The sequence below is a fragment of the Rhododendron vialii genome, chromosome 12a, assembly GCF_030253575.1.
Source record: "Rhododendron vialii isolate Sample 1 chromosome 12a, ASM3025357v1".
Classification (NCBI taxonomy): domain Eukaryota; kingdom Viridiplantae; phylum Streptophyta; class Magnoliopsida; order Ericales; family Ericaceae; genus Rhododendron; species Rhododendron vialii.
In genome coordinates, this window is record NC_080568.1 from 1,382,602 (window position 1) to 1,407,825 (window position 25,224).

Genomic DNA, 25,224 nt, shown 5'->3' on the forward strand with positions numbered 1-25,224 from the left:
GAGTGATTTGTCTCATATCTTTTGCTCTCTCAAAATCTCTCTACATCCTTGAGATTCAAGGGAAAACATGTCTTTAGACTACTCTCCAATGCTCTCCTCTTTAACAATGCAACCAAGGGTTTTTTTTTTTTTTGATAAGGATGAGAGGTTTACATGTCTATTCTTTTTTCTTCAAATCTCGCAAGCATCGTTCAAAATGTCTCGTGCTATATATTGATCCAACTCTTGTATTTTGAACTTATAAAAGAATTTGTTCTTTATAACTTTAATGTTTTATGCGCACCTTAACTAATCTTTCAGGACTAATCCCACTATCCATTAGTAGAAGTTGAGGCAAAGTCCAAAATAGTTTCATAGAAAATTATCACATGCATCGCATGTGCACCCTTGCTAGTGCAACGAAAATATACGAAAAATCTCAAGACATTGCTGTCTCTTCCTCGCCCGCCCCAACCATGCCTCCTCTCATACATATTCCCCTCTCCTCTCCTTCACCGCCACCACCAACACTACCTCACCACATGGAGTAATAATCAATCTCGCGATTTTATTTTATTTTGGTTCACAACCGCTATCACTACATAACTACCACCATCACTTCACCGCTACTACGACCACCGCATTGCAAGATGAAGAGGCACCAGGAGTTCCATCCATGAAGATTTCACTGAAAACTTTGGATGTCTCTACAAGCATGAGCAGGTTTAAGAACTGTTGAATGATTTAACCATTTTTTGGATGTTTTGGGCTTTTGATATTCATCAAATGCATGGTAAATTTTTCTTATCTAGGATATGTGATTGGTTTAAGTGATATCAAAATCATATTTGTAAAATAATTTTATTTGTGATTGCAATCGAAAAGTAAAATAGACTATGCTTAGAAAAGAGGTATTGTGCTTTGATTACATCCAAAATGTTCCAATAGAGTAATTTAAGATGGGATATGTCAAATTTTTAAGGAAATTGATTTTGGCACTCCACTTTTGTACCCAAGCGTTTCACTTTGTAGATGGAGTTACTAGTAAGTTCACTTTAAAAGGGGAGTGTTTGCGTACAAAACTGGAGCGCTAAAATCAAAATCCATTTTTCAATTCCATCAAATTATTTGGCACCCTGCTTAAGGCTTTTGGCCATGGTGTGTCATTGTTGAGTTGAATCATAAAATCGCAAGACTTGTGCAGTACCATAGTTGATTCACCCTGATAGGGGCCTCATGGATAGAGAATTGTTTGAGCAATTAATAGTGCAAACTGACCATATTCGGTACTCAAAACCATGTAATATGTCCTTGGTGCATTGGTGGAATCAAGGCCAACCCAAGGGTTTTTAGTGCCCAAGACTAATTAAAAAAAAGATTTAGGGCAAATTTTTGTAGTCGTCCCTCTAGTTAATTTTACGGTTGTCTCAATTTTGTCCTTCTAGTTTTAATTGCTACCAAATAAACCCTGTAGTTTGTTTTACGTTCCAAATTGGTAAAATCGTTAACACCATTAATGAAACTAACGGAAAAATATGATTAAAAAAATTAAGTGCTCCAATTTTCAATCCGGTTGAACCGGTGCGAAGATCTTATTTTTTTGATCATTTTATCCTAGATGGTCGTACTGCATTTTTGGCTCTAAGGCCTTTCAACGAGTACCCAACGACTCCTTATTTAGTTTCAGGGCTCTCTTAGGGTGCTTATTGAAATGACTTAGAGCCAAAAATCCATTATGACCATTTAAGATAAAATGAATAGAAAAATAAGATCTTCGCACTGGTTTAAACAGATTAAAAATTGTAACACTTAATTTTTTAACTATATTTTTTAATATATAAATGGTGTACCATCGTTACATTTTTTTTTTTAACACTTCTACCATCGTTATCTCTCGTTCTCTCTCTCAACACACTGGCCACACCTTAATTAGAATCACCGTAGTACATAGTTTATATAGACTCCAAGATACATGAACCTAGCTAAGTACACAAACTCCAAGATGACTCTTCGATATCTACCATGATTAATTCTTAATTATCTTCAACTAGACTCTTCAACTATATACATGAACCACACCATTAATGTGTGCCATGTGTCTACACAAGTCACTAGAATTCACAAATTCCTGAAATCAAGTTTACTTTTCCAACAATCGTTGTGGTGAAATGATGACGCTGTGGTGAAACGAGAGGGCGTCGTGATAAGATTGAGCTGAGGTAATCGTTTTGGTGAAGTGATGTCTCATTTTATTTATTTTTTGTACTAAGTGAAGCTATGATGTGGGAGGACTTCCAGTTATTTTTCATATCTTGTTCCCCATAATTCAGATAGGATCGAGCTGTTTACATTTGGACTTATGTATATAACACCATACCGGTATGTGAAAGCTTGAGCAATGGAGCGATCAATGGAAATGACCCCATAAGTCCTGGAGAAACATCAGAGAGCTAGACAAAAGCATTGGTTTCAAAGGATTCCCAAAGCCCCGATTGAGTACTATGAAGCTAAGCTCAATCACCTCCAACTTGGTGGTGAGATGAGGACGATGGAGGTGGTAGGGGTGTGGTGGTGGTAGAGTAGTGATTGTTGGTCGTGATAGAGATAAGGGGTGGTGGTAGACGGGTTAAAATTATGGTCGTGGGTGTTGTTATTGCGTCACATGCGCCTAAGACGCCTTATTTTTGCGCCCGACTCAGATCTGGGAATCACTCATCAAATGCGCGTCAGGCGCAATCAATAGTGCGCCCCGGGCGCATTAGTGTGTTTTTAGCTGTCTTGATGCGCCTAGGCGCATATTGTCTGCGCTCCGGGCGCGTTTAGTTTGATTGCTAATTAGATCATTTTTCATGTGCGTTAACCCTTTGACTTATAAGGCTCCAAAATAACATCAAAATTTTTGCAATCGACTTGGCAACTTACAATCACAAGAACCACTTGAGATATTACTTGTAGCAATATATAGACATTGAAACATTGGAAAGAGGTGCACCAACAAATGTACGTTGGATTACCTAAATGTTTACGTTTTCACTCTATACAATTGGATTGACTACATGTGTACATTTTCACTCTTATTAAGTAAACTGCACTTCTCATATATTCCAGCAATGCACCAAGACATATTACATGATACTCAAAATTTGAGTACCGAATGTGGTCGGTTGCACTATTAATTGCTCAAACAATTCTCTATCCATGAGGCTGTTATCAGGATGAGTCAACTATGGTACTCCACAAGTCTTGTGATTTAATGATTCAACTCAACAATGACGCACCATGGACAATACCTCTTTTTCTTAGCATAGTCTATTTTACTTTTCGATTGCAATGAAAAATAAAATTATTGTACAGCTATGTTTTTGATATCACTGAAATCAATCACATATGCTAGATAAGAAAAATAACCATGCAATTGATGAACAAAAGCGGAAGACATCAAAAAATATAGTTAAATCATTCAATAATTCTTATAGTACAAATTACGAAAACCAAAGTAATTAAGTTGCAAGGATTTCGTCTAAGCCTAAGGAGGAAGATTAATTAGCGGAAAGGGATGGCAATGTCTCGAGATTTTTCGTATATTTTCATTGCATAACATGAGAAATCTAGATAAATGGAGGAGATCTGTAAATGATCTTTGGTGTATTTTAGGTATAACAATAAGGGCAATTCTTACGCATAATAGTTTCCATATGCAGTTCACGCACATGCTTATGCGTCCCAGGCGCATCTTCCAAAAAAACTGTAAAGTAAGCTAACTCGTGAGCTTGTCTTGGACACTCTCGAATTTCGATTTGTGCATCGTAAGAACCATTGAAATTACGCTAAGGGAAATTTACGTGTAGGTACAGAAAATCTAAAGTAATTCACCCCAGCCCAAATGCAGAACATTGTAGGTGTCTTCCATAGTAGCATTACACCAAACGCTAGTCTGAAGGAGGGCTCCGGCTATGATCCTCCCAGGCGGTTTTGGGAGCATCATACTCCTAATGAATTACAGCCCTTGGATGGAAAATAGATAAATCATAGCCCTTAGATCAAAACCAAAAACTAAACATAGGGTGATTTGTTAAAAATGAGGTGGTTTTGACCAAAAAAACGAAGGATTACTTACCACAGAAACAGGCAACACTTATCATTGATTAAGGCAACACTTACCATCATATAAAGCAAAACTTACCACACAAACAGGCAATACTTACAACAACCGGTTGGTTAGGTAATAAGTTACCATTAATTTAAAAAAAAGTATTGATGCAGCGCAGTTTCTTTTTACGAAACTATTTGCAAGAAGAGATCACGAACTTGCTTATGTTAAAAGATTCTCTTTTTGAAACATAAATACAAATGGATATGAACTAGAAGTACTCCCTCTTCGAACACACGATAATGAGAAAACTCTTAATTTTTCTTTAATTCAATAACAACTAATTTGCCCTAAGGCTAACATCTCAATTTATAGTAGAACGTTACTAAAATACTACAAAAGAAATAAAATCAATCCTAATTCTTCTTGACCAAGCATCCTACAAAATAGGAATGGTAGTTCAAAACAAATTAGGAAACTAAATACTTCTTAGAACACTTATTCCTAAAATTGAAACTCCCTAACAAAATTACTAACATCATTGCCTCTCCTTTGTGGAAGGTCTTGGGTTCGAGCCCCACAGAGGGCAGGCCCTTTAGGGGACCAGGGCTATGGATAGCTTCTGATCTCCCCGTGCTAACTCTAACACCCCCACTAACCCCCGCTAATGTATATCGCCGTGGCAAAAAAAAAAAAAATTATTTCAATTCCATTCTGCATCAAGTACCCTATTTTTTGGCAAAATTTTTTGGAGATTTTGGGGATATATATATTCACACCACTTTAAGCTATATACACCATATATTTTGCCTCTTTGTAAGAATTGGGTAGTGAAAAACCTAAAAATAGTGTTCAATTATAAATCTATTTTAAAATTTTGATTTGTTATGAAGATATATATAATATAATTAGAAGAATTATCTAAAAACAAAAAATTTGACAAATATTTTCCTTAATTTCCAAATAACATTATAGATGTATTTAATTAATTTATTTTTAAATAACCATTTATTATAGATATATTTACTTTTAAATAACCATTTATTATTTATTTATTTATTTTTAATAGTACCTACCACATTAAATTTTATTTGGATCTACTTGTATTACTTGTATGATAAATTAAATAAAAGCATTTATATTAATAAAATTACTTTTAAAAAAGGATCAAATAAATGAGATATTTCAATTTACTGGTTCATTAGTGGTTACTGCTACATTGGCCAAGTGATCAATATTAACCACAAAGACTGTTCACGACTTCATTTGCCAAGTGATCAATATTAACCATTTTTGAAATTTAATAATCGTATAATTTGAAGGATTGAAATAGATAAGTTCATGGTTAATCAATTAAACAAATTAGTCAGCCTACTTTAGCGAATTGTATTAATATTCGCTAATCACTATCAATCAACATCATTGTTAACAACTAAATCTGCCAAATATGATTTTAATTGATTCAGATCATTTGATCAATTGGTTTAACATATAACCAGATTAATCAATTACAAATGAATCAATCTTCGTTGATTGATCGCTGCCAAGTATATTAGTATCAACACAATTAGTTGTTAGATTTACAAATTATATCATATTGACCAATATAAACTATATTAATGAAATTGAATAGCCCAATTTCATTAAATACTACTAGGGGTGATACCGGTCCGGTTTCGACCGGTTTTGAATTTTTTTTCGGTTGAAACCGGTTATCCGGTTTTAGCATTTTTGAAACCGGAACCGGTTGAAATAAAACCGGTCCGGTTTCGACCGGTTCAACCGGTTTTATAACGTCCCGACTTTTCGGAAGCAAAATAAAATAAAATTTTAAGAAAATTTGCTAAATAAATATAATTTTTCAAAATAAAATTTAGCTATTACAGTTACAAGATAAATTTACTGATTCAAAATATATTAATTTCAGAGCTGACTCTAGGCTGGATACAAATCCGAAACATACTCGATCTTCGTTTTTGATATTCTTTCCGTGTTGAACTGCAACATCTTTGAATCCTCTTCATTGAATCCTGCGCCCACTGGCAAATTGATCGCCGAAGCAAACGATTTGCCAGGATACAGACGTATCCGTGAGTGATAAATCACCCAGTAGAATAATCCAACCCAACTACCCCCCTTACTTTACAGTTAGCACGCAGCAGGATAAATATGGTACAAAAAGTAAAACAAAGATTTTTCACATAACTTGATTTATTACTATCCATTATCCTATCGTGCGATCTAAGATCTCATCCACGGGATCTTTCCTCCCTAACCGCTAGCCATGCTCGGTCTCATGAGATCACTTCCCTTTACTGTCGCAGTTATACCGAGCGTGTGCACCCCAATCACTACAACAAGGGGAAAGCTTATCATGCCTGAATCACAACTAGGATTCGCTTATCTTATACACCACTTCACAATCATCACATTCATCACTGGGCTTATTTTGCCAGTTTCAATTCATCATTCATCATTGGGCTTACTTTGCCAATCATCATTCATCACATTCATCACTAGGCTTACTTTGCCAGTTTCAATTCATCACTGGACACCCGCCAGGTTTTATCATCAGAAAATATCACTGGATCACCGCCAGGTTTTATCATCACAAACAACGCTGGACCACCGCCAGGTTTTATCATCAGAAAATATCACTGGACCACCGCCAGGTTTTATCATCACATACATCACTGACCAACCGTCAGGTTTTACTGTCGCAAAATATCACTGGACCACCTGCCAGGTTTTATCAAAACATCACTGGGCTTACTTTGCCAGGTTTTATCAAAACATCATTGGGCTTACTTTGCCAGGTTTTATATCATCACTGGACTCCCGCCAGTTTCAATTCATCAATTAACACTGAGCTTACTTTGCCAGTTTCAAACCATCACATCCAACTCATCACATCTCAAAATCCCGCCTGCAGGCAATCTAAAAAAAAATAAAAACTTTCCAGTTTATCCATTATCTAGTATCGTCTAGATGAATTCTATTTCGCGATACCACCCCATGTCTCTAGGGTCCAATCTAGCATCCAAATCGAGTATCGGCACAATATGCGATTAATCAATAATAATTAAAACAATTACTAGATAATGAAATCACGCAACTTTTTATGGATGGGCCGTTACCCTTAATCTTGTATGGTCACAATATCAATAATCAAGTAAGAGTTTTAAAGGAAAATTTTTTGGGCTCTTATTAATTAATTCTAAGATAATAGATTAATTAAAAACTAATTAAATACATTAATTAGATAAAAATGTTAAAATATTTATCATGACCTAAATAAGAGTCCTAAAGATCCTACGCAACCAATTGAGTGTCGAAAGTTGGGTTCGAAGGGTCGCGGGATTATTTTAAATAAAGACGTTAAATAAAGTGGCCGAAAGTGAAGTAAATAGATAATAAATAATTTACTAATTAAAATATGTTGAGGTTAACAAAGTTTCATCTACAGAATGTAGGGAGTCTAAATAAAATTACTCGGGCATTGGTAATAAGGTTTATATGGTCGTAAAGTAATTTTAATTGGAAACACTATAATAATAACAATAAATAGTAATTTAAATTAAAAAATATTAATTCAATAAGATATCATCTTTGAGATGTAAGGAGTCTGGGAAAAATTTGTTTGGGTGTTAAAACGTTGTTTGGAAGGTCGCAAAGATTTTTCGTTTGTAAACTTTGAAAGATAACTAATAAATAATTCAATAAATAGATAATTAAATAAAAAAAATATGATATTAACAAGTCATGATCTTTGAGGTGTGAAAAGTCTAGGAAAAATAGTTCGGGCGTAAAAAAAAAAGTTTGGAAGGTCGCAAAATTGTTTCGAAACATTTAAAACCAACTCAATCAACAAGATAAATTAAACTGATATAATTAATACGTTTTATACTAAGATAATATTATTTTGTAAGAAAATAATATCAGATCAGTAGTTTTTCATAATATTAATATCAGTCGGATTGTAAAATAAATATCAGAAAGGTTATCTTCTTCGAAAATAATTACAAATAGAGTGTCGGGCCCAAAAATAATATCAAATTGATGAATATGGCAGAAAACGCGCGGTAAACTATATTTTTTTCGTTCGGGACATAGGGTTAAGCATATGAACACTTAATATACTTAGAGAAGAGGTTGGATAGGATTATAGTACCTTTAATCGGATCGAATTGATTTAAAAACGAATCTTGAATTTTGAGGAAGAAGACAACATCGGTTTTGGCGATCGGGAGATCTTGGGCTCGAATTGAATAATGCTTGGGGATGCTTGGGGTTGAGGGTAGTGATTGGAATGATCAATTCGGGTCTCGGTTGGTCGTGGCTATGAAACCCACTTTTCTCTCTCTAAAACTCCATGGATTGAAACTTGATTTTCTCTCTCTTTTGGACTGGTGGGGCGTGGGGAATATTGTGGTGTAAATTTCGTGGGTCAATGAGGTGGGGTATTTATAGGAGAATTTTGGTGGAAGAGAATAAGAGTGAATTTAATGGGGTTGGGTTCATGGGATTTGGAATGGACGAATTTGGCTTGGTTTTTGGGTTAGGGAGGAAGTAGAGACTGCGTAGGAGACGGAGAGACGGAAAGAGTTTGAGGTGAGGGAGGAGAAGGAGTGTGCATGTACGCATGTATGTGTAGGAAAATTTTAAAAAAAAATGCATGTATATATTGTATGCATAATTGTATTTAAAAAAAAGAATTGCATTAAGGAAAATAATTATAATAATATTATATTTAGAAAAAAAAATTTGGGTCAAAAATCCGGGTCGTTACAGGTTTCGATCCGATTTATTCGGTTAATCTGGTTTTCATTCATGGGTCACATTTTGGGCCCAACACATCAAAAAATTCACAATTCAATCCACAAAAATTCATAATTCAACACTTTTTTTTGGCCCAACAAAAAGGATCAATTTTGAGCCCAATACATCAAAAAAATCCATAAAAACATAATTAAGCCCATTACACAATTTATAGGCTTTTAAATTACAACCCAAGGGCCAAGCCCAACAAGAAAAATAAAATGAATGTTCAACATTTTTAGTTCAACAACACAGCAAGCTGCGACCAAAAAAAAAATGCATCCACCAACAGCAACACAACACCACAGCAGCAGCAACATAAAAATAGACGATGCAGAAACACAATGCATAGATTCATGCAAAAGTTCTCATCTTTCGCTAGTAACCAGCTAAGAAGAACAAGGACGACGATCAAAAGAAAGAAGAAGAACAAGGACATATGGTCAGTTGAATCAAGACTGAACTTCAGCACACGGAATCGCCACAAGCAGATCGACCTCAATCTCTCCAACGATGGCCGCAGTTAGGGTTGTAGCAAACAAAGAACAACGTCATACCTTCTTCTCCCCTTGCAGTTGCCTGCACATTTTCCTCAACGAAAAAAAAAATTCAGAATGATAGAAATTATTCCCAATTTGTGTACTTAACAAAGGTATACAGGAAAATTGGAACCTACAGAATAGAGTTGCCAGATTAGCAAATCAACTCCAAAACTGCAAAATCTCTTTGCAGCCATAAAAATATTCACCATTAATTAGTAATTTCTAATTACTTTTCTCTAGATTCACACAACGCTATGCAATATGGTTGTGAATAAAAAGAAATCCTGAGACTACGACATGCACTCCATGGTTAGATGCGAACACCAATCTAAGAGAATCAGCGGATGCGAACAAACATCTAATTTTCTTCTTTAGATACCCATAGCCAAAGGCAGAACAACAGTCAAAATGGGTTCAACTAAATCATAGGTTGAGAATAGAAATCTAATTGCTTGAACGGGTCGTACAATGTACTCCATGGTTAGATGTGAACACCACAAGTGGATAAAATGGCAAAGAGAATCAAAGAACATGGCATGAATGCAACTTTTGTAAAAGACATTGACAAACTGAATGCACAACTACATAGTGTTCGGACATTAAAACGTTAGTCAACTGATTTCTTAACGTTCGCTAGTACTTAAACGTATACACCAATTCTCATGTATAGAAAAACGAATAAAAACGAAAGTGACACATGATTCGAACTTACCTCTTTGTTCTTCACTCCTTTCTTTTTATCACAAATAAGTGACACATGATTCATCCTCCTTCAATGCTTCCGAAACCTCTAAAGATGACAGAAAAATTTATAATGCAAAACAAGTTAAACCACGAACTAAAAAAACAAAACTCATACAGTTAAGCTATAGTTAAAGAGTATTACCGGATTCAAGTGCCTCCACCTCATCAAGTGCCTCTCGAAGAGATATTTGAGTAGGACTCCTCAACTAATTTTGTGCACAAATAAGGGCCTCCGCTACTTTGGGAGAAAGAGAGGTCCGGTATGGATCAAGAATACGTCCTCCAGTGCTAAAAGCGGATTCGGATGCAACGGTAGATACCGGAATAGCTAGAATGTCCCGTACCATTTGAGAGAGAATGGGATACCTAGGAGAATTAACTTTCCACCAAGCCAACACATCAAACTTATCACCATGAACTTTAGAGTCTTCCTTACTCTCCAACCAATACCTCTCTAACTCCGATTTGCTCTCCATATTATTCTCCTCTTCCATGTGTCGCCCAAATTCATCGTCCATTTCCTCACAAAAATTCATATACTCCTTTGAATTCTTCTCACTTCTAAAGGACTCACCAACATTTTGTGTTTTCTCATGTTCAACACTCTTCTTCTCATACCAATTAAAAAGCTTTAGCATCCCCTCTTTTATCTCAATAACCTTCTTTTCAACAATACTTTTCTCATAGTGTTTGGTCAAGCTCCATCTCACATAAACAAATTTGTAACGGGGATCAAGAACATTGGCATACAACAATAAAGAGTTTATTTTGTCAAACTTACCCCAATATTTGTCATACTTTTTGTTCATGCCACTAGCCAAAACCTTCAACTTAGGGTTATCACTATTTTCCAACTTAGCAATTGCAGTTTTTATGGTCATGATCTCTTTGAAAAATGTATTGCATGTCACATACAAAGAACCCGAAAATTTCTCGGTTAGAATGTAAAACACCTTAAGAACTTCAACATACATTTCCACAACATTCCAATCATCACTACTAGGAGTACCATGTGTTACTTGTTTCCCTCTCCCTTTCCCTTGACCCCTCTCATGTTGTTTCTCGAGATTCATAATGTCACTTAACCCACCATGTACTTCCCCTTCCAATTCATTATCTACAGATTCTACACCAATCTCATCCTCTCTAACACCAACAATAAGTGACAGACTATCTTCATCTTCCAGTCTCTCAAAAGCTTTTTGAAACATTAATGCTCTTTCCAACATAAAGTATGTTTCATTCCAACGAGTAGCAACATCTAAACATGGCACAAGTTTAGAAACAATTTTTTCTTTATCACAACATGATCTAAACTTGGCATACCTTTGCGGTGAGGATCTCACATACCTCACAATGTTGCGCACTCTTGCAATTGACACATCAACATCTTTCAACCCCTCACGTACAACCAAATTCAATATATGAGCACAACACCTAACATGTAAATACTCGTGGTCTAGAATAGTGGTGTCTCTTTTCTTGGTCTTCTTCTTCAAAAAATCAATTATGCCATCATTGGATTTTGCATTATCGATTGTGATTGTCAAAAATTTGTCAATCCCCCATTCCACCAAACATTCTTCCACCACCTTACCAAGTGTCTCTCCCTTGTGGTTTGGAACTAAACAAAAGTTAAGAATTTTTTTGTGAAGCTTCCAATCACAATCAATGAAATGAGCAGTGAGGCACATATAGTTAAGATTTTGAAGAGAAGTCCAAGTGTCTGTGGTAAGACAAATTCGTTGGTCTTTAAGTGCTCTTTTCAAAGATTTCTTCCCATCTTGGTATATTTTCATACAATCTTTTGCGACCATTAATCTACCTGACGGATTTTCCCACTTTGGTTGCATCACGTATATGAGCCGTTTAAAACCTTGACCCTCAACAAAACGAAATGGCAACTCATCAAGAATAATCATTTCAGCCAAGGCCTTTGTACATGCCTCCACACTAAAGCTAACGGAGGTAAGCTTTGGAACCGCGCCGGTGCCTCCTCCATTCACGGGTTCAAACGCTAGGGTTTTTTGTCTCTTACCTGGGTTCTTCTTCAAATTGTACTGGCTAAACTCATACTGTCTACATATCAACTTAATATGTGTTTTCATTGATGATGTCCCATTAGAATTTGAATCACAAGTATATATTTGGCCACAATGGTTACAAACAGCCTTTTGCTTTTGTCCTTCAACCTTTTCCAATTTCTCAAAATGATCCCAGACTTCAGACTGATTAGCCCTACGTTTCGGACTACGTTTTGGACTACGTTTCGGACTACGTTTCGGACTCTGTTCATCCACTGTGATGGGTTCATTATCAACATTATTAGATCCAATACCAGTAACAGTAACACCAGAATCATCCATCTACAAAAAAAAAAAAAAGCAGAAACACGTAAACAACAACAGATCAAAAGCCGCCCCTCACAACAAAAACAACAACAGATCTATTCATACGAGATGAGACAGCCGATGAAACCGTAAGGACTTGCAAAAGTTTTGATTAGGAAAAAAATAGAGCAAACAAACACACACACACACACAGAGAGAGAGAGAGAGAGAGAGAGAGAGAGAGAGAGAGAGAGAGAGAGAGAGAGAGAGACCTGTGTGTGAGTGGACAGAGTGGGAGACAGCCGGCTGGATCGCCTCATGGATCGGTGGTCGTTCCTCATCGTTGACAGGAGAAGAGAGACAGCTGGCCGAGGAACTCGTCGTTGAGAGAGAGAGAGAGAGAGAGAGAGAGAGAGAGAGATTCAAATCATGGGTGGGAGCAGTGAGAACTCAGAAGTGGGAGTCTGAGACAGAGGGGATTGTGGGGTGTGGCGTAGAATGAAATTTTTTTTGGGAATTTAGGGCTCAATTGGTAAAGGGGTTAATATATATATGTATATATTATATTATATATCCGGTCCGATTTCGACCGGTTTTTAGAAGACATAAACCGGAAACCGAACCGGAAAACCGAACCGAAAAATCGGTTTGTAAAACTTTTAAAACCGGAACCGGATCGAAATTATTCAACCGGTTTAAAAAATTCGGTCCGGTCCGGTTTTTTCGGTTTCGGTCGATTTTCCGGTTTCGGCTAACACCCCCTAAATACTACCATAAATTCAATTAAGAATCCTACAAAATTATTCAATAGCTATTAAGCAAAAATATACTAACATAGATATGCTTACCACAAATACTATTACCTATGGTATGGCAAGTAAAACTATATTACCTACGGAGAGTACTTACCATTTCCATAACCATACTTACCACAAATACAGGGTTTTTTTACTAAATTCTGGATATGCTTACCACAAATACGGAGAACTTATTCTCCAGATACTTCCTAATACAGTTTTCATCCGTAATAAAAATACCATAAAAAGTGGTATAGATGGCCATAAGAAATGGTAAGTATAAGCATAAAAAACGTAAAAACCGTATGGAGCTTCTTCTTAAATCGTAAAAACCATATGGAAGCTTCATTAGGTTCTTGTGAAACACTTATTCAAGATTCTTCAACTTATGATCTTTCAGTAAGTTGGTATGAGGTAATCATCACAACTAAATTCAGTTTGTTCTTCAAAAAAACTTACTTGGTGAACTTCTTCAACTTGTTATGGAGCTTCTTCTTAAATCTTCATTTTTTTTGGACAAGAGAAGAGATGAATGAAAGCTAGAGGAGTTAGAGTGGATACGTTTGCAGGATTTATGGTACACATGGAGAAACCTAGTACCATTAATGTCATAATTGGTGGTAGGTAAACACGGTAATTGGCAAAACGTGAATCAGTTTGTGTGGTAAAACTGGTTTAAGCATATAGTCGTTTTGCCCTTATTTCATGGTAAGTATTTTCAACCATGTGGTAAGTTTTATCAACGAATATTTGTCCATCATAAAAATTCAATTTTTGTGGTATCTCTAGCCTTATGCTTTGGTAAGTAAGCTTTATTCTATAGTAAATATGACATTAATGACGGGTAGGTATACATTTATGTATATCTTCATTAATATCATATTACCTACCACATTAAATTTTATTTGGATCTATTGTATTACTTTTATGATAAATTAAATAAAATCATTTATATTAATAAAATTACTTTTAAAAAAAGATCAAATAAATGAGATATTTCAATTTATTGGTTCACTAGTGGTTACTCCTACACTAGCCAAGTGATCAATGTTAACCTTAAAGACTGTTACTCCTTCATTTGCTAAGTGATCAATGTTAACCATCAAATAACCATTTTTAAAATTTGCTAATTGTGTAACTTGAAGGATTGAAATAGATAAGTCTGTGGTTAAATAATTAAACAAATTAGTCAGCCTACTTTAGCCAATTATATTAATTTTCACTAATCACTATTAATCAACATCATTGTTAACTATCACATCTGCCAAATATGATCTTAATCGATTTAAATCGTTTGATCAATTGGTTGAACATATAACTAGATTAATCAATTACAAATGAATCAATTCTCATTGATTGATCGCTGTCAAGAATATTAGTATCAACACTATTAGTTATAAGATTTGCAAAATATATCATATTGATCACTATAAACTATATTAATGAAATTGAATAGCCTAATTTCATTAAATACTACCACAAATTCATTGAGAATTCTACAAAATTATTCAATAGCTATTAAAAAAAAATATATTTATCGTTCAATTTTGTTGTAACAATCAACTTGTAGCGTTATTTTATAATAGATATTAACTAAATTTATAAGCTATCAAAATATTAATAAATATCTTGTTTTTTCCATAATATTTAAAACTAAGTTACTTAAATATATCTATAATAAATTATTATTTGAAAATTAATTAATTAAGTACATTTATAATGTCATTTGGAAATTATGGAAAATATTTTTCAAATTTTTATATTTTCATAACAAATTAAAATTTTAAACTAGATTTATAAATGAACACCATTTTTTAGATAATTCTTCTAATATATAAATCCCTAAAATTTGCATATTTTCCATCCGAAAAATCGGGTACTCTTTTTTTTTTAAACTTAATGGTAACTTGTTACTTGACCAACCGGTTGTAGTAAGTGTTGCTTGTTTGTGTGGTAAGTATTACCTTATACAATGGTAAGTGTTGCCTGTTCTGTAGTAAGTAATCTTCCGTTTTTTTTTGTCAAAGTTCACAAAACCATCTCAGTTTTAACAAAACCACTCAACTTTTGATTTTTGGTTTTGATCCAAGGGCTGTGATTTGGCTATTTTCAATCCAATGGTCCATATTCATTGGGAGTATGATGCTCCTATACCACTTGGGAGCATCATTGAAGTTTTGCTGAAGGAGTAATTAATTTGCCTAGGAAATAGATTATCACGCAGTGGGAGGCGTTGTTGTGCCAAAAGCCCGAAGAAATGTTAGATTCGAGGGTTACATAGCAGTTTCCAGACCCATGTTCAATTAGGATAGGGTTCAGTATGAGTGGTGCATCTGCGAATGTTATAGGTAGAACGATAGCTGTCAAAGACGCACCTAGGTACAAGGCGAGGTGCGCCCCCCAGCGTCTTGCATCAGTCCAGACGAGGCGACTTGAACAAGGCGCAGTCAAGGCACAAAAAAGCGAAAAGGCGCGAAAGACGATAAGGCGCAAAAAGCAGAAAGGTGAGAAAGACGAAAAGGCACAAACAAGCCCACTTCTTTCAAAATCGACCAAAAAAGCGCGCTTCAACCAAAAAAGACGAGGGCAATTTACAGGTAATTTGCATCTAAGTATTCTATTATGCGCCTTAGGTGCAGGACAATGCGCCTCGGGCGACAGACATTGTTGAGTTATGCGGCTCAACGCATTATGTTGCGCCCCGGGCACAGCTTTCTGTAGAAAAAGTAGGCCAAACTTTGGGACTTGCCACAGGAACTGTCGGACTCCAATTTCAACGTGGTTAGAGCCGTTGAAAATTTTATTGAGTCTACTTTCTCCCACTAGATATTATAATGCATATTTATTTACACATTAAAGCATGCAATGATCCTAAATCTCGTAGATATTGAAGTGATCATTGTATAGGGGTAGTGTTAATATCGTAGTGATGTGAGGTGATGGTGGTGGAGGTGTTGCGGTGGTGGCAGCGGTAGAAAGATGAGTGAGGTAGAGTATAATTATTCTCTCACCCCAGACATAGGTTCCAAATTGCAAACTAGGTCAAACTTTTGGCATCCATAGACACTCTCAAGCTCCGTTTATACGTGGTTAGAACCGTTGAAAAGCTCTTTGAGTCTACTTTCTAACTCTAATAATTATGATTAAAAATTATTTACACATTAAAGCATACAATGATGTTACCTTGAAAGAGTTGAAAAATACATTTTTTTGAAATTCTAATCATCGAAGGAAAAAAAGATGGAAAGAAGACAAGAATGGTACAAAAGAGAGAAATAAATATGCTAATTTTATGTTGGTCATACAAAGATGATTGTATTTTCTTCAAGTGTGACTGATTGTGAATGGTGTGGTTGTGCATCCAAAATTTGTCAGGGTTGTCAGCAAGTAGAACGGGTGATTGGTGTTCGTTCATTGTGATATAACTATGTGGGTGTGTGTCAGGCAATATCCTAACACCTCGCTAAGGACACTTTATTGAACACCAATTTCTTCGAGCCGTCGCATTAGGCGTGCACTAGTCTATAAATAAGGAAGTAGTGTTTTTTAAAATGTATACAAGTCGAAGGACCGAGCATTGTGGCGTGCTAAATTAACTGTTTAAGATTGGTTACTTCTTCTTTTTCGATGTTTCAGATTGCGATACAGCTAGATCAATGGTCACGCTTGTTTGTTTGTGCAGGTAGTGAAGTGATGGTTATAGAGGGTAGTTGTACGGTGGTACGTAGTGTATTGAGGTGATGGTGGTGGAGGTTGTGCTGTTTTGGTAGCAGTGGTGGTAGGTAGAAAGATAGAGGGCAATTTACGTGTAATATTGTGCATCTTAGAATTCTCTTATGCGCCTCAGGTGCTGTTCAATGCTCCTCGAACAAAATTAGCGGCTCTTGATAATTTTGTTGGGACCCAATCCATGTCTATGCGTGCTTGTAACATTTGATATCTGCACCAATAGAACCACTGTATTTCCTACTCCATCCGTCCCAAAAAATTAGTTTACATCGAAAAGATGTGAAATTTTTGAATAAAAAGTTAATATGCTTTCCCGAATAAATTTTGAGATTATTTCCGTACTAAATTAAAGAAATAATTGAGATCTTGATTTGGTGTGATAAAATTCGAAAAATAATGTACAAAAGTGAGATATTTTTTGCTCTGAAAATTTCATGTATTTTGGCAGTTGACTATTTTGTTTTGTTTTGGGCGGGAAGAGGATTATACTCCCACATGAGAGAGTACCGAAATAACAATAATACCCCTCTATAACACACCGCCCATTCCCAAACATCCATACGGGGGGCATTTTCGGTACAAAGTGGCCAAATTTCAATCCGTATGCAGCACTATTTGTACCCTCTATAACACACCGCCCATATTTTTTAATTTTTCATCTTCCAGCATCTATTTGTTCAGAGATTGAATTCCTGGCAGCAGAAAAATCGGTATGCAGCACTTGCTTTTGGAAGAAAGAAAATTGATCCTAATGGAAAACATGGCACAATACCAAGGGATAGCACTTCATGTTATGGAAAATTTGAATGCATGCTTTGCTGATGTAGAATATGGTTTTAATTGGAGCTTCGAAGGATGATAGGGAAGGGGTTGAAGAGTGGTACGGGAGCTTGGCCTAAGGTGCTAATGCACTGGATATAAAGAGGGAAAAAGAGGGAGGAATAAGGCTGTTAGATACTTAGATATATGACAATTATCCATCTTCAATGAATTTCTGCAAATGGATGTGGACAAATAAATGGGATTGTACCGATTAAGAATTGTAAGGTTTAGGTTTGAAACAAGATTGAGAGAAAAGTTTACTTTATGGCTATTTTTGTACTTACTAATAAATAAGGTAAGTTGGAAGGACCAAATTGGGACTATCCTTGTATATGATAGGGCATAATGGGGGTTAAAGATTTAAAGAACCTTGACCGCTATCTAGTTACTAGGAAATGGACCAGACCATAAAGTAGTGAGTCTTTTGTGTTGATCGCTTGAAGAAATGGTATAGGCTAGGTTTGCTTTTGTACTCATTGCTAGCCCTTTTTGGTGATATGAATTATGAACACAAAAAAAGATGAATTACTTCCTGTTAGGTGTAAGCACTATCCAAGTGATAATTACTGAACCCTTTTCGGTGATATGAATACAAAAAAGATGAATTACTTCCTGTTAAGTGTAAGCACTATCTAAGTGATAATTACTGAAGATGGAATAGGTTTGCAACAAATGTCCTGTTTGTAGATGGCTCATTTAGCTAAAGCTAGTCTCATATCTTGGTTGCTGTAAAAGTATTTATGGCAGAAAAGCGAGGCACACAGAAGTTTCTTCGGAGAATTACTTGAAAGTACATGCAAACCTCTTAAATCCAAATGAGTATCACTTACTGAATTCTATAGTATACAGAAATGAAACTTATGATGAACGTCCAAAAGTGCAAGTAATGAGGTGCAACCATATGGTCACTTAGTTTGTCTGATTTTTGTATGGGACCGTCGATTGAGCCATAAAATGATGCATTTTCCGTTTGCACTTGTTAACCAAAAATTGCAACCTCGAGGGGGGGGGGGAATCGGGTTGCTTAATAATCTCTAACAAATATATCCAAGATAATATGAGCAAGTAAAAGAGAGAGAGTTAGAGAGATAGAACCCGATTATAGTGGTTCGGCCCGGATTTGTCCACGGTCCGGCCTAGTCCACTTCTCCTCAAGCAACTACTTGAAGGTTCCTTTAATCTTCAAAAAGATTACAAGCAGTAAGTCTTGCGGGTGCTTACAACGACCTTATCCCCTAGCTTTCCCGAGGAGCTAGTGCAACCGCAAGAGTTTTCTCCGAAAACCTCTCAAAAACAATAACACCCAAATTCCAACCCGAATTTGGTCTTCTAAGCTTTCAAGTGTTTGACTCAAATACTCACTTAGAAATTACAAGTATGTGGAGAAATTTGAAGCTCTCAAATAACAATAACCTCACAAGGTAGATATGAAAGTGAAAGCTCTCAACTTATACAAAATTTCTCTCAAGATAGATATGAAAGTGTTGGCTTGATTTTTGGAGAATTTGCTTGGGGTGATATGAAAGTTGTAGCTTGAATCCCCACTCATCAATGAGTTCTTGAACCCTTATATAGCCTTTCAATCTCCTACTAGCCGTTTGTAAAGTGATGGAACCGTTGGAGAGTTGAGCCGTTGGAACTAGCCGTTGGAGGCCATTTTACACTGGCCGGTTGACAGAGTGGTCATCCGGGTGGTCGACCGGCCGGTCATCCGGTGGGTCATCCGATGGTCTCCAGTTGTCACAGCTCTGTGTTCAGACAGCCGGCCTGTCAGCCGATTCGTCAACCTGTGGCTCAAAATTTCATCTAAATAAATCCGTTAAAGCATGTATCGTGCTCATTAAGTCTTTGTAAGATTTGAACTTTGAATCCAAGAGACTTTATGCAATGTTCCAAGGCCTAAAATATTTAGTCCAAAAAAGACTTTTCGAAAGATTAGCATTTGCCGAAACATCATAATATCATTTTTTCAACGTCCATCAAAATAAATATATAAATGTAATACATATAATTTTTCTTAAATTATTATGCATACATTTTTCAACAGCACTTTAGGGCGTTTTTGTGTAATGGTTGTTGTCAAAGTAGTTGTACTTTTTTGGAGGTACTTTGAGTTTGGAATTCTCTAGGCGAGGTATGGTTTTGAGTTTTTGAGAGTTTGAAAAATGTTTTCTTCAAAAGTCTTACTTTAGCTGTTGATATTTCAAGCTATGCAGTCTGACCCACAGAAAAGAAAACTATGTAGTCTGATTTTGCATTTCATTTCAGCATCCACACGTTGGAGGACCTGGCCTTTTTGGTGGTTGTCAACTGTCTGCCGGGTCCATTGAGTAAGTACTCATCCTCTAGTCATCTCCTACAACTATATCTATCCTGCAATCTTCCCTACTCTCTTATGCAAATTGACAATTGAGCTATTGGATTCATGGAGAACAATGACATTGAAAACATAAAAAAAAATAATCTGTGCTCTTCTCTGTCCATTTTATTTGACTGATAAATGCAATTGCAAATTGAAAACATGAAGGAATTTTCGATTGCTTTGATTCTCTAATTGAAGGCCAATTATTCAATACTCCCGTAGTATCATGTGGTACTCCCTACAAATAAAAGATTGCCACCACCCAATGTGGATCCCTTGTCTCCCAACCACCGAACAAAAGTTAACGATAGTGTCCCTACGACGAAATACACGGTACCCTGGGAGCGCTGAATAATTTTTCCTAATTGCAATCTGCTAATTTTGCACTATAGGAAGCTCACTTGAGATTTTGCAAATGTTGATTAAATAAAGCATACATTACCAAAACTTACCTAAAATTCATTAAACTGGAGACCAGTCAGATTTGATGTCCTTCAAAGCACAAATCAAGAAAATACTCTTCTTTTTTATACCCATGTCATTAAAATCATAATAATCTGACACAAGTAGGAAAAAGTACAGCTTGATTCATTGCTCAGTTACTTTAACGATTCCGTGAAGAGAGAGAGAGTGTATTTAACGATTGAGTTTCTCTCTTTTTCAGGGAATGGTTAAGACCCGGTGAGGAAGATCTTGTTCAGAGATTTGATACATCATCTCCACTCGATACTATTGGATTCTTCATAGCCAATTTTAATGTCGACCCCAAAGATGACTGAGCTTTGATATAAAGCAATGAGACAAGTATTCTGACATAGTGATGCAAGACGTAGGTACGGGCATACATCCGGGAAATAAGATCTATGGTTTCAGTTTACAGGTTCCATCGCGAGATTAGTTGGAACCCTCTTGTTAGAGGGTATACAAAACACATTATTTTGATAAGTACATGAATTATACATCCACAACTGGGTATGTCGAATGTGAAATCCATTTGGTTGTAAGATGTCACCTTGGCTGACTTTCTTCAGAATTTTCATTCTACTTCAATTATGCTGGTCAAACATTTGTAGCACAAATGGTGGCTTGCTAATTAGGATATGGGGAAGTTTGTAGTTGTGAGTTGATTTATTCAACAAGAGTCTTAATGTTCTTTAACAACATAGTTTGGTGATTGAATATGGTCAAATATTTTGTGCACCAATGTTGGTTTGTTGTACAACTTGATGTTTCTGATATGGTTTATTTCAAGCGTGTTTCTTTAATCCCGTGTTTGTGTGTGTGTCTTAGTCGTGGGGCCCACCGGATTTCTGCTCAAAGCTAGAGGACCCTTGATTGAAGGCCTCAATTGAAAAAATCTGGTAAAACACGAGCCACAGAGTCAGATTTCAGCTTCTTTTATTGATAGGTGTTGGATATATTTTTGACACCTTTGCATTTCCTCCCCCTCTATAATAAGAACCACTTTGGGGGAGGTTTCACTTGCCACTTTTTACTCATTTTGGACAATTTTACCCTCTTATTGTTGGGATGTTGTTCTTGGTTAGTTGTGTGGTTTGGTAATTTCACTTCTTCCACTTTGTGAGTTGCGTGGTGGCATTCGGCAAGGGGTGAAGGGAGTATCAGAGGTGTCTTTGATTTGGAGTGGGAGATCTGCATCAGAGCTTTTGGTTCTCTCTCTCTCTCTTCTGTGATTTTCTTCAGGACTCTCTCTCTCTCTCTCTCTCTCTCTCATTTTTTGAAGATCGAGAGAGCAAGAAGCTTTAGCCACCGACGCTGGTCTTCTTTTGGCCATCAGCCATAGCGTCCCCCTCACCGCTAACGTCGATGGTCAATTTGAGGTTGCTAAGGCCATATTCAAGTATCAGACTCTTATCAATGAATACCAGAAATTGCAAAAGGTATACATATTTTCCCTGGGCGTAAATCCTTTTTGGTTGTAGATCTAGGGTTTTCTTTAAATTTTGTTTCTATGGATCTGATTTGCCCAATTTGCATGTCTTTGTTAGTGCTAATTTCTCTGGGTTAGATGTATATGTGTGTGATTTCCGTTTGGCATTTGTCTTTGAATAAAGTTTGTATTTTTTCTGCTTGGTTTCCGGTGTGACTTGCATGTTTGGGCTCTACCAGTGTGCTACAGAAGTTCTTATTTAGGGATTCTTACCTGTTGATTGGGGCTTCCTAGCCTATTTGGTGTTCATCGATGGTGGCTTTTGAGCAGCATAGACGCAGGTATGAATCTATAAACGAATGTTGGTTCGAGAATCACCTTTAGATTGTTGCATTAATATAAACACTAGAAATCCTCAACCTCGATCTGCTCGAGATGGCTTGATTGTGCATATTTTTGGGGCATTTTTATGTTACTGACATTTGGAAGAAAATGGAGTTTGTGGTTGTATGCATGTGTTTGGATCTTATATATAAATGCAAGTATATTCTTTCCGTTGCGCTATTCTGAATCGTTGGGTTTTTCTGATCTTCTGAAGATGGTTTTGTGAAATATAGAAAGATGATAGTGTGTCTTCTATAGATTAAATGTATATCCTATCAAACAATACATGAAATTCATTTACTGAATAGGGCTTTTTTTGGTTCCTGTGATTTTTGAAGATTTAGGCGGACATGACAAAGGAGGAGTCTGATTTCATTGAGTTGCTCGGAGGTGAGCTCCAGAAGTTCAAAAGAATTTTTCGTTCAGAAAGAGGAAGAGTACATCATCGTCTTCATCATGCTGCATTAAGTTGTGAGCTTAGGTACCCATGGTATTTGTTTATCTTTATTGCTATAGAAACTACAGAAATTCTAATGCTTTATCACAGTTATTACTGACTGCACTTTATGAGTAACTGAGTAGTTTCTTTCTGTTAATGATGCAGTGAGAACAAATTTTGAGTTTATAGACAAGCTTAGAGTTGACTTCTGGTGCTTTCATGGTAGGGATATTGCTCCAGATGGCAAAACCCTCAAGGTGAATAATCTTTCATGTTTGTTTATGTCCCCTTCATGTTGGACTCGGTGGTTTAGAGGTCGAAAATGTGGGAGTAGGGGTATGAAATGTAGAAAGATAAAAAAGATGTGGTGATTTATATCCTTTCGTCCAAAAAAGTTTATTCTTTACGTTGATTCTTGCTAAAGAGCTTCAGGTAACCTAACTTTTATGAATTGGCATACTAGAATTTTTATTGCATTTGAGTAGAGAGCACATATAATCGATAGTCATGAAATGTAGAAAGATAAAAAAGATGTGGCGATTTATATCCTTTCGTCCAAAAAAGTGTATTCTTTAGGTTGATTGATTACCTTGGAAATCTATCATTTTGGAACTATAAAGCCCATTAGTTTGATGGAAAGTAGAAGAGCGTGAGGAAAATGTAATAGGTGTTGAAACATCTTAATGGTTTTGAGTTAGGTTTTATTCCAGGTAAAAAAAAAAAACTGGAATTACGGATTCCCACTTCTGTTTCATGTCGATTTCCTGGGAAACAGAAATGTTTCAGCTTTGTTGGTGGGAACAAAATGAGATTTTGTTCCTTACTTCCTACTCTTTGAATGATGATGGTGGATTAACGTGGCTCTGACGATTGCATGTTCGCTTTTGTAGCACAAATTCATTGATGCATTCTAATTGTCTTAGGAATCCAATGCGAATTTGGATGAAGTGGTAGTGCTTGCTAAAGAGCTTCAGGTAACCTAACTTTTATGAATTGACATACTAGAATTTTTATTGCATTTGAGTAGAGAGCACGTATAATCGATAGTCATGAATACAACACTGATTGTCATAGTCATCATTCATAACCACCGCCTAAAAGGACACCACCTGCCATTACAGAGAGTACCATCTCTCTGCTATAATCGGCGGCCATATATATACATACGATCACCAATTCTACTACTCTATAATCGTGTCGACCAAACAAAATCTACTACAACCACCACTACTTGTGTATATATACCACCACACAACTGACACAATTAAGCACCTGTCCCTAGTTATGACCTACGTACCTCGCCAACATTGATCACACCACGACATGCGGTCATCATTCTGCCACCATCATCCCTCCACGGGCATAGAACTACCTCCATCATAAAATGGTACATATATAGAATGATGGTGCTGCTCCATTTATACTTGTGTGCTTGACTACAAGACAAATAAAAACGTCTTGTTTAGTATCCAAAAGACTACTGTTGAAGATGGTAAAAGTTTGAGTTTCTTTCTTTTCTTTGTTACTAATCCAACACAAGACTTTTAGTGCTCTATTAAATCATAAGATTGGATCATTATTGATTGTTTTGTGTGTGTTTACTTAGGACTTTCATGTTCCCCCAACAGAGCACATTCCGAGGGTATTGCCGAAGGATGAGGACCCATGGATTTGAGAAGTCCCCAGTTTTGCTTTCAGCATCTGAGATTACTGCAGCTTTGTCAAGGCACTTATCAGAGAGAGAGAGAGAGAGAGAGAGAGAGAGAGAGAGAGGGAGGTTCTTCAGCAGGTCCAAGAAACAAATGTGTATAGATTCTTCATTTTATAAGTTCCATTGAATATGAAGCGACCATTATCAAGAGAAAATACATCAGACTACATTTTTGTTTTACTTCTCTAACAAATCAGATTTGCGTACTTCACTAAAATGCTGCATCTTCTCTGTATGGGTATTGATTTTCTCTTTTTTTTAGAAATATTCAAAATCGTTCTCTTCAACAGGCATAACAGATGTGCCTTGCACGTTACAATTCACCTAGTCCCATATAAACGATGCTTGAAGCGGACCAACGCTTCTTTCTTACATGACAAATACTAGCAGTGGCGGAGTTAAGATTTCCACTCGGGAGGGGCTGAACTAAGAGCAAAAAAATTTCTGGAAAAAATGAACTTTTGAATATTGATTAAGTATATTGGAATTAGAGGTCAGACTTTGCGCTAAAAAAAGTTCGGACTATGAAAATCATAAAACGTGGTGTTCTTTCTTTTGTTTAAAAAGAGAAACTTTAAAGTGACTA

General features: G+C 36.2%; 1 long non-coding RNA gene and 1 pseudogene across 7 annotated transcripts; both read left to right on the forward strand.

Moving 5' to 3' along the window:
- The window catches only part of LOC131311539 (rRNA (cytosine-C(5))-methyltransferase NOP2C-like), a 109,996-nt pseudogene extending 88,550 nt beyond the window's left edge, over positions 1-21,446 (forward strand).
- Positions 21,447-21,781: 335 nt separating this feature from the next.
- Positions 21,782-24,855, forward strand: LOC131311827 (uncharacterized). 7 transcript variants are annotated; one of them, XR_009195600.1, is made up of 5 exons: positions 21,851-22,114; positions 22,354-22,445; positions 22,833-22,978; positions 23,093-23,334; positions 23,504-24,855. It is a non-coding gene; the product is annotated as an uncharacterized LOC131311827 (long non-coding RNA). The 7 variants fall into 7 exon arrangements; XR_009195598.1 differs by having other exon boundaries at positions 21,831-22,114; positions 22,344-22,445; positions 23,093-24,855; XR_009195601.1 differs by lacking the exon at positions 22,354-22,445 and having other exon boundaries at positions 21,850-22,114.
- Positions 24,856-25,224: the final 369 nt, after the last annotated feature.